The sequence below is a fragment of the Orcinus orca genome, chromosome 15 (assembly GCF_937001465.1).
Source record: "Orcinus orca chromosome 15, mOrcOrc1.1, whole genome shotgun sequence".
Classification (NCBI taxonomy): Eukaryota; Metazoa; Chordata; class Mammalia; order Artiodactyla; family Delphinidae; genus Orcinus; species Orcinus orca.
Window position 1 is genome coordinate 83671906 of NC_064573.1, and position 10457 is coordinate 83682362.

Consider the following 10457-nt stretch of genomic DNA (forward strand, 5'->3'; position numbering starts at 1 on the left):
CTGGATGGTCTGTGGGAGATGCTTTTGGTTTGATTCTGAAACATGCCCAGCTTGGGCTAAGGAGGACCCCCTGGCATGGAACTTTCTCTCTTGAGCACATCCGTTGTCACCACAAACCAGAATTGTCACACGTGCTTACAAATTCTTCTACAAAAATTCCAAAAAAGCCCAGCCCAGAGACCGAGCAGCAGGTAACCAAGAAAAACAATAATCACCTTATTCTGGAAAGTTCAAATGTGGACCAGAGCCTGTACGTACGATTTTAGGGCAATGAAAGGAATGGAAAATTTCGCTCACTCACATCTTTTTGTGAAAGCTCTCCTGGCGCCATTGTTGGCTCCAGAGGGGGGCCTCGTCGTGCTGCAAGATGAATGTGAAAACACGCGCAGCCCTCACTGGCTTCCTAATCTCCACATATTACAGATGACGGATGATGGTTGGATTTCATCCATGGTCTCTGCAGGCGCCAGACAGCCATGCTGGCTCTCCAGTCTGTGTCGGATGTTGGTGAAACTCAGGGGTGCTCTCAACACCCTCCCTGGCGTGTGAAGGGGACCTAGGTCTCCCTGGGGGGGGGGGGTGTCTGTCTGTAACCTTGGTAATGAATGCCAGGCTCCAGTGGGGACAGCTGAGTTTCCTAGTCCTCAGGGAATGAATGAGCTATCAGGAGCTGTGGACGTCCTAGTGACTTCTCTTCCAGGGGGTCTACTCTTAGGTTTCCTTCATCTTGTCCCCCTCATCTGTTGCCCCAGACATCAGTCCCTGGCATATGGGCTGCCTTATAGGTTCATGTCCACCCCTGCTGCTCTCAGGAGTCATCTGGGACTCTCTCCCTCACCCCTCACATCAGGAAACCTGGAAAGTTTTCTGTCACACATCTCCCTTCTCCATCTTTCCTGCTACTACCAGAGTAGCAGGTGTACAAGGGACAGGGCTCCTATTCCATCGTGAAAACCCAACAAGGAAATCGGGTTTCTTACCCATCTATGTCACACACAGACAAAGCTATGATTTTTCACCAAAGAGCAGCTTTGGATGAACTGGCAAGCGCTAGATTTAGAACCTCAGCATAAGCCCAGGGGATTTGGAAATGAACTTGCAAGTTATTCTTCTCTGCCCAGGAGACCCCAACAAATAGAAGCATTCAGTCCTAGCCCTCTCCTGAAAGCCACCAACACTGCTCACCGGGCTGGCAGTGACAGCCTCCCCTTAATCTCCCCACTTCCTCCCTTGCTCCCACAATCCATTTATTCTCCTTCCAACCACTAAAGTGACCTTCAAAAGACATAAATCAGAACAGAAAGGAGACCAGAGTAACCAAGTGTCCCCTGGGGGCATGATCACCCTAGATGAGAACCCTGCTTGGTGAAATGTGGTCTTTCCCCTCCTTTTTTCCTTTCCTCATAGCAGTTGCTATCATCAGTACTTCTTTTGTTTATTCATTTGTCTTCTGTTTATTGTCTGAGGAGGTTTTAAAACATGGCTGCATATTCTTCGACATCATTTCCCCCCCCATCCCTTCAAATCCTTCTCCTGCCTCCCCTACCTTTTCCTTCTCTTAACAAATGCAGAGAGAAGTGATGGGATAAAGCAGGCTGAAGACCAGAATTAAGGCTCAATCTTTTCTGTACCTCCTGAATCCTCATTTCGGCTCTGTGCGTGGGTTAGATTAACAGGTCTTGAACCTTCCAAAATTAACAAACCAATGATGCTATGCTCCATTCCAGTGATGCTTAAACTTGACCGTACATCAGAATCCCTTAGAGGGCCTGTGAAAACACAGATCGCCAGGCCAAGCCTGATTTTCTGACTCAGCAGGTCTGGGGTGGGGCTAGAGAAGCTGCATTTCTATCAAGTTCCCAAGAGATGATGCTGGGCTGGGGACCACATTCTGAGAACCACTGGCCTGTTTGAACTCATAAGTGTCAATGGTTTGCTTGCTGGACTATTCCTCCATCTTAATTGCGTGCTTAATTTGGAGGAGGCGGGGAGCATTCGTAGGATAAAAGATAGCAGCCTTGGGACTACGAATGGAATTGCTGTGCTATTTTCTTCCCCATGGGTGAGAACTGAGATGTTGCAGGAGAGGGGCAGCCAGGTGGGGGTCCCTGTGCCAGAGGAAATGCCACCCATGGCGTCACCTCCTTGGTGAGTGGTGCCCGACAGGCAAGGGCTCATTAGCAGGCACAGTGATGGGTCTCCGCTGGCCCCAGCTCTGGAGAAACATCCCAGCAAAACTATACAAATGTGGGAGCCTGTAATAGACCTGGTTAATTACGCTGCCATTTGAAGGTACATAATCGTCCTTGCAAAGTGGAAAAATTACGGGTTACCAGGCTGTCAGAGGTAGCTCGGGTGAGCTGTCAGCCTGAGCACGAGTGACTTTTTAATTGAAAAAGGTTTCTGTTCTGCTTGCTGGGTCCACCGTTCTCTTTTAGAAGGGTCATGTCACACTGCTGGGACACAGACGCCACGCAGGGGGGTGGTGTTAGGAATAAAGTGGGCTTGTATCAGCTCACAAACAGCAGCAAATGTCAGGGCACGGGTGAATTATGAGCTATTCCAGGAGATATATTTGTTTTCATTTCTAACCCCAAAGCTAATGGTAAGAAATGAAATTCGTGTTTGTTTTTCTTTAGGTATGCTTGATTTTTTTTAACATCTTTATTGGAGTATAATTGCTTTACAATGGTGTGTTAGTTTCTGCTGTATAACAAAGTGAATCAGCTATACATATATATATATATATCCCCATATCTCCTCCCTCTTGCGTCTCCCTCCCACCCTCCCTAGCCCACCCCTCTAGGTGGGTATGCTTGAACTTACAAGTCTTACGACTTGGGGAACTAGGTCAACCAGACTTTGCATATGCTTACACCTTGGTTGAATAAAGCCTTTATTTACGTCTCTCCCCACTTCTCTCCAGAAAAGAATGAGACAGCTTACAGCAAAGGATATCATTAAAAAAATAAAATTTAAAAGATTAGTATAACAGAAACAGCAAGTTAGGTCCACTGAAAGAGGGAGTGACTATGCCAACTACAAGGTTTAGCAGTTTCTATGTGATAAAGCATATGATTCAGCCCTGAGCTTCCTGGTATCCAGGTCAAAAAGGGAAACACAGGAAGTCTCATCTCTCTCATTATAGAAAGAAGGTAAACAGCAAATCTTTAGTTTACTTCTGATACCAAGTTCTGAAATAAATTTCTTATATTGGGCTTCATATAAAGGATATCAAGTTACAATGCTCTTTACAACCATTTTAGAGCAAATGCAAATATAGAATTCCTATGATGGTTTCTTGAAATAATCTTGGATGAAAGCCAGTATGGTGAAGGTAATTCTTCAAGGAGCTAATCTGACATGGTGCATGTGTGAAGACTCCTTGTAACCTCATTTGATCTGAAAATGGATCCTTTCTGAGGAGTGGAGGAATGATATTAATACTCCAGCAAACCATGCTACTTCAGCTATTTTAGTTGCAAAGAAAAGGGACCCACACTGGCTTTCTCAAGTAATGACCATTGCAAGCCTACAATAAATGCTTAATGCCTTCTAAATGCTTTTCATCACAATTAGAGTAAATCCTACAAGGCCGTATATGATCAGGCCCTGTCTGGGGCAATTCCTGCCTCAGGGCCTTTGCACCTGCTGTTCCTCCACACAGAACACCCCTTCCTCAGTTCTTCAATTGCTAGGTTCCTACTTATTCTTAAATCTGTGCCCAAATGTCCCCTCCTTAGAGAGGCCCTCCCTGACCACATAATTAATGCAGCCCTTCTCACCTTCAAGTCATTCTCCATCATATTATTTTATTTCATTTTGTCTTCATAGCAGTTGTCACTCTGAAATTATCTTGTTTACTTGTTTATTTTCTGTCTCTTCTCCTCATGAGACCCAGGATCGTGTCTCTTACTCCAGTGCCCTAAACAGTGCCAGGCAGTTAAAACATGCCTAAAAATGATGTGTTGAATGAATGAATAAATAAACTTACAATGGATATTTGGTTGTCTCATGCCCAGAATGTGAGCCCTGGTCAAGGCTGTCACGTAGAGTTGTAGATGTTGTACACTGCACAACAACTGCAGGAGGTGCTGCCACTTATGTACGGCACTCCCCTTCCCAAGACATTCACTGTACACCTTACACAGCTATGTGCAGCAACCATGGGGTACTGGGTCCTCTTGGAGATGGGAACTGGAAAGCCCTAATTCCCAAGAAGGTACAAAGACCCCAGCTGCAGGACCTGAGGCTCTTCCCTCCAGGGCACACCCACTGGCAGGACTCAACTACTCTCTTTGTTTCAACTTTTCTCTCTGGGTCTTCTTGTGTGTCCTCTCTCTATCATTCAGACAACCTGGACTTCTATTCAGGTGATCTTGGTCATAGCTTTGTCTTGCTCATGGCTCTCTAGCGCCCCTACTGCCCACATCTTCTCTCAACCTCGTGCCTTTTTGTTCCTGTCACCAGTCACCAGGTCCTCTCCACATTCCCAATTCAAATTCCCCAGAGAGAAAATCGTTTTAGTCTCATTTATCCTATTTGGGCAGAATCTTCATGCTCAGCTTCCTCATTGGCTGCCAACCAGCTAATGTCTTGGCCACTGACACTGAGTTGTCACCTCTGTCCAATCAGCTGAACGCATGAGGTGAAAGGTGTATGGTACAAAACAGGCTCTGCCCTGGCAAAGGTCTGTAGGTGGGGCAGCCTCTCCCTCCTTGAATCATGGGGCACATCATTGACTCGGCCAGCCCCACTTCACCTCCCTAAGGAGAGCCAGGAATAGGCCATGCAATGATAGACAGATCCGTTTGTCTGAAAACCAAACTGACTAGGGGCAGGGCTCCTATTCCATTGTGAAAACCAAGCCAGGAAATTAGACTTCTTACCCACTTCACACACAGGCAGAGCTATGAATTTTCACAAAAAAAGCAGCTTTGGATGAACCAGCAAGTGCTAGACCTAGAACCTGAGCATCAAGCCCATGGCATATTTGTTTACAGGTTTTCTCAGAAGGAGATTTTTGGAACCAACTTGCAATTTATTCAACTCTGCCCAGGAGACCCCAACAAATAGAAGCATCTTGGTAGTAAGAAAGCTACCTTCCCCTTCTGAGCCTCAATCATCCAATTTTTCAAATGGGCATAGCCACCCTTGGGCCCACTTGAGAAAGCTTGGAGCCTTTGAGCTGGGCCATGAACACAGATCCACAGCCCTGCCCCAGCTTCAGTGACTGCCAGGGACAAACATTCTTAGGAAACTACAGTCTCTCCTGCTGTGTCCTCTGAAGTGGCATCCTAAAATCAGGTCTCATGGCCTATTCAGAGTGAGGACTTTTTCTCTGATTCCCTATGTTGAGCCTGAGAAAAGGGAAGTCCAGAGAGGTAAATGACTTGACCATGGTCACCCAGCATCCACGAGGAGGCTCTAGTCTCCCCTCCTCTCTGAGCAGTGTCCTTTTCATGACGTCATACTCTGTTTCTCAGGTATGCTTTCCTGAGCACTGCCTCTAACTTCCCAGAGATGGGACTGATGTTGCTTATCCCTACAACACCTGGCATTGGCTTCCAAATGATGGTTAAGGTTGGTTGAAATGAAACCAACCAAACTATTGCCTTCTCAAAGCATTTCAGTGATAGCACATCCCTACCTCAGGGCCTTTGCACCTGCTGTGCCTTTTGCTTGGATAGTCTCATGGCTTGCTCTCTGACTTTATTTTTCTGCTCAAATATCATCTCCTTAAAGGGTCTTTCTTTAACCTTCTTGTTTAGCTAGCACCCATCATGCTTTCTTCCTTCACCGTGTTTAGCTTTGTGTGTCGGCTGTCTGTTACCTGATGTTATAATATTTATTTGTTTGTTTGCTCATTACCTACCTTGTCCACTAGAATGTCAACTGCATGAGGGCAGCTGGGACATTGCTTTATTCTATCCTGTGTTCCCAAGTCCTTGAACAGTGCCTGACACAGGACAGAAGTTACTAAATGTTTATTGAATGAACGAATGCCTAATCAATATTTATTTCCTCATTTGGACTTTCTGTTGAAATAAAGAGAAGGGTTCTAGCTGGTTCATCCAATGACAAGGCTCTGTAGGGTGACTGACTTGCCCCAGTTTGCTGGGACTTTCCTGGGCTTAGCACTGAAAGTCCAGTGTCCTTGGTCTCTGGCAAACAGGGAGGGTTGCCACCTAAGAGCTATGATATCATTAGCCCTGTCATCCACGCTGTTAATAATAGCAGCTAACTCTTATAGGGCCCTGGCTGAATGCCAGACTTTGCTCTATGCACTTCCCATAAATCACTTTGTGTAATCATCATGGCGGTTCCATTTGGCAGCTGTGGAAACTGAGGCACAGAGAGTTAGGTAGTAGGGAGAGGCTTTGAGTCCATGCACTTCACCTCCAAAGTCCAGGCCATTAGCCCCACTTCCAGCCTGCCTCTTGATCAGGCACTCAAATCCCAGCTCTCCACTCCACTGGCCAGAGAGAGGACCCCAAAGAAGCCGACCAAAGCAGGGCTGCCTGTCAGCTCACAGGCCCTGAGGCCCCTGAGGCTGCCAAGATCCTTCGGCCCATGAGCTCGTGCCTATTTTGTTTGCATCACCCTGGTTCCAGATGAAGTTGGTAAAAATATATGCCTGTATAAATAACTAACTAAATAAAATGCATAAAGTAATAGTAAGTGGCACAGACCATAAACAATTCTGCAAAATGGGGAACCTGGTGAGTGGTCAGGAGGACTCCTGTGAAGGATCCAACGCTGACTGTAAGTGCCAGGGAGCAAGTTTATGAGCTGAGAATGAGCCTGCCCTCCCCGGGCTTGGAACGGCTCCCATGCTCCCATCAGGATGGGAGACTGTGGCAGGGTGCCCTGCCAGGAGCTCCCCTGACCCACCAGGGTGGTCTCCCCAGGGAGACAGCCACCGCCTGGGTCTGGGAGCCCGGGCATGGGACAGAGCAGGGGAGCTTGTCCTTCTGCTTTCCTCAGAGACACGTCTTATTCAACATATCCTTTATATACTTGTCCAGGTCTGAGCTATGTGAGTATATGACCTGCTCAAATAAACTAAGAATTAAAAACAAACACACGAGAAAAACTGTCCTATGCGTCTTTCTAACTGCCCCCCCCAAACACACACAAAGGAAGTGGTCTCACCCTTCCCCAAACTTTCCACGTCCTTGGGCTTGTGTGTATTAGGGATACTGAGTGTTCATACCCATCGGTACACACCCGGAAGGCTGGTCCAGATGAAAAGGACCAGCCATACCAAGTGTTGACAAGAATGTGGAGCAACTGGAACTCTCCTGCAGTGCAGGTGGGAATGGACCATGGTGCAGTCAGTTTGGAAAACAGCTGGGCATTTCTTCAAATGTTCAACATACACTTACCCCGTGATCCAGTCATTCTATAAACGTTCACGGATGCTCACCAAAAATCACGTACTGGAACACGCAGAGCAGGACTCCTTGAAATAGCCCCAAGCTTGGGGGTCATCCAGAGATCATCAACAGGTGCACAGGACAAATGGGGTTTCTGTGTGAGGTGCTGTATGTGAGCTCGACAAACATCTGCTGCATACAGCATGGAAGACTCACAGACATGATGTTGAGTGGGACAGGGCGGGGCACGTGCCATCTGATTCTTTTTTTTTTTTTTTGCGGTACGCGGGCCTCTCACTGTTGTGGCCTCTCCCGTTGCGGAGCACAGCCTCCGGACGCGCGCAGGCTCAGCGGCCATGGCTCACGGGCCCAGCCGCTCCGTGGCATGCGGGATCCTCCCAAACCGGGGCACGAACCCGCGTCCCCTGCATCGGCAGGCGGACTCTCAACCACTGCGCCACCAGGGAAGCCCCCTGTCTGATTCTTTTTATGTGGAGGTCAGAAGCCAGCATGCGTCCCCGCAGAGTCAGGAGGCAAGGATGGTGGTTGCGGTGGGTGTACATTAGAACTGGGACGGGACCCAAGGAGGGCATTTGGGGAACTGGGAAGGTGCTGGCCTTCCACCTGGGTGCTGGTTACATGGGTATGTGCACTTGATGAAAATTCAGTGAACTGTATGTATCTGATTTGTACACTTTTATGTATATGGTATGCTTCAATTAAACGTTTTTAAAAATTAGGGAGTGTGAAAAGAGAGACACAGAGCGCCGTGGTGGCCCAGTGCCGCCGCGTGACTTGATTTGGGGTGATGTCCTCTCAGCCTGCTTTCATTTACAGATATGAAAGCAGCTCATCTGTCTTCCCTTGGGCCTCAGGGGAAAAGTTTCCTTTGTCTCCACGTGAAATCTGGCATCAGTTCTAACAAAAGCTGGCACACTGTATGGGCCTGAAAGAAGCTCCCATCCCCACAGTGGCTCAGATGTCCCAGTGTTGGACAACAGCGATTGTTTGGCCCCGGTCACGTCCTAGCTGGAAACCGCTGGCTCTGCTCCCTCTGCCCCCTGGCTAGGGGTGGCCAACCCAAAGTCAAGGACAAAGACATTTTTAGAAGAGCAACTGAGAAACATTTTGGCAGCTTCTCAGGGTCTGCTCAAGCCTTTAACTTACCGCATGGTCTAACTGGAAGGTATTTGCAGCCCATAAAATTGACATGAGGCATCTTGTTACCAGTGTTATTCTTGGACCAAAATTTCGTTTCAAAGACACTTGAGACCCAGATATAGAATTCCCCAGTTCACGTGTCTTCCTCCAGCTAGTGTGGGGAGCATGTTGCAGGGGTGTTACCTGGATGGTCCACAGGGCCAGGGATTCTCAGGGCACATATAAATTAGCTCAAGAAGATGCATTGCGGAGTTTGCCGATTTTTAGGTGTGCGGGAGCTCTCTGTGGTCCTGAGCCTTGATTAGAGTCAGACTAATCTGTTTGAGCGCAGATCCAAAGGATAAATAGAAGGGACCAGTGATGAAGGAAAGAAAGGGCATCACCAGCAGAGAGATTGGCATGTGCAAAGGCCCTGTGGCAGGAGCAAGGAGGAAAGAAGCCCAGGGTGGTCGGGGCACAGGGGGTACACAAAGGCGGGTGGGGGCCAGACCCCACAGGGCCTTGCAGCCACGTTGAAGAGTTTTGCTTTATCCTAAAGTCAACAGAAATCATTGAAAGATGTGAAAGGAAGACAGAGCTGGTGTTGAAACAGTGTGGACATGATCAGATCTGCTCTTGGAAAGATCGCTCTGCTAAATTCCCACCATCTGCAAAGCTGCTCTGGGCTGGAGGAAAGAAAGGTGTACGAGACCTGGCCTGTCTCTCAAGAAGTTCACAATCCGGGTGAAGAAACAGAAGAGAACCCTGTTGAGGGAACACATGACAGGGCAAATGAATAATCCGGAACAGCGCTGTCCACTGGAAACATAATATGAGCCACAAATGCAAGCCACATATTTAAAATTTTCTAGTAGCCCCACTTTTTATAAAGTGAGAAGAAACAGGTGAAATTAATTTTAATAAATGTTTTATTTAACACATTATCATCTCAACATTATTAATTGATATGGAACATTACCATTATTATTAATGAGATATTTCACATTTTTTCAGATTACATCTTTGAAATCCAGTGTGTGTTTTACGTTCATGGCCCACCTCAGTTTGGACTGGCCACACTGTGAGTGCCTTATAGCCATGTGAAGTTAGTGGCTGCAGAATTGGACAGTGTGGGTCTAAGTGATGGGTGCTTGCTTGCCCTGAACACTGCCTCGGATGAACCCATCAGGCAGGAAGGATGTGAAAGGGTAGGAAAGATTTTCCCAAATGAGAACGGTATAGGATAAAATGTTAAATGAAGACACACAAGCTAGGCTGTCATGTGGGAGAGTGTTCACAGCACTGTGGTTTGTAGCAACCCCAATCAGAAACACCCTACATGTCCATCAACAGAGGAACAGAGGGATTGGTTGGTGGATTCATACAAAGGAATACTAGCCTCCATACCCATGTCGTGGCTAAATGAAAATTGCAGAAAATAACAAGTGTCAGTCAGTGTGTGGAGGAGTTGTAACCTTTGTACATTGCCGGTGGGAGCGTAAAATGGTGCAGCTGATGTGGAAAATAGTCTGGCAGTTCTTCAGTGGGTGAAACATAGAGTCACCATAGAGCCCAGCAATTCCGCTCCTGGGTGTACTGCCCAGAGATCTAAAAACAGGTGTTCTAACAAGAATGTGTACACAGGTGTTCATAGCAGCATTACTACCAATAGCCAAAAGATGGAAACAACCCAATGTCCATCAAGAACTGGATGGCTAAAGAAAACGTGGTCCATCCATACAATGGAATAGTATTCAGCCATTAAAAGGAGTGAAGCACTGACACAGGCCACCACATGGACGAACCTTGAAAATGTTGTTCCAAGTGAAATAAACCAGACTCCAAAGGCTGCATATTACATGATTCCATTTATATGAAAAGTCCAGAGCTGGTAAATCCATAGAGATAGAAAGGAGTTTGGTGGTTGCCAGGGGCCGG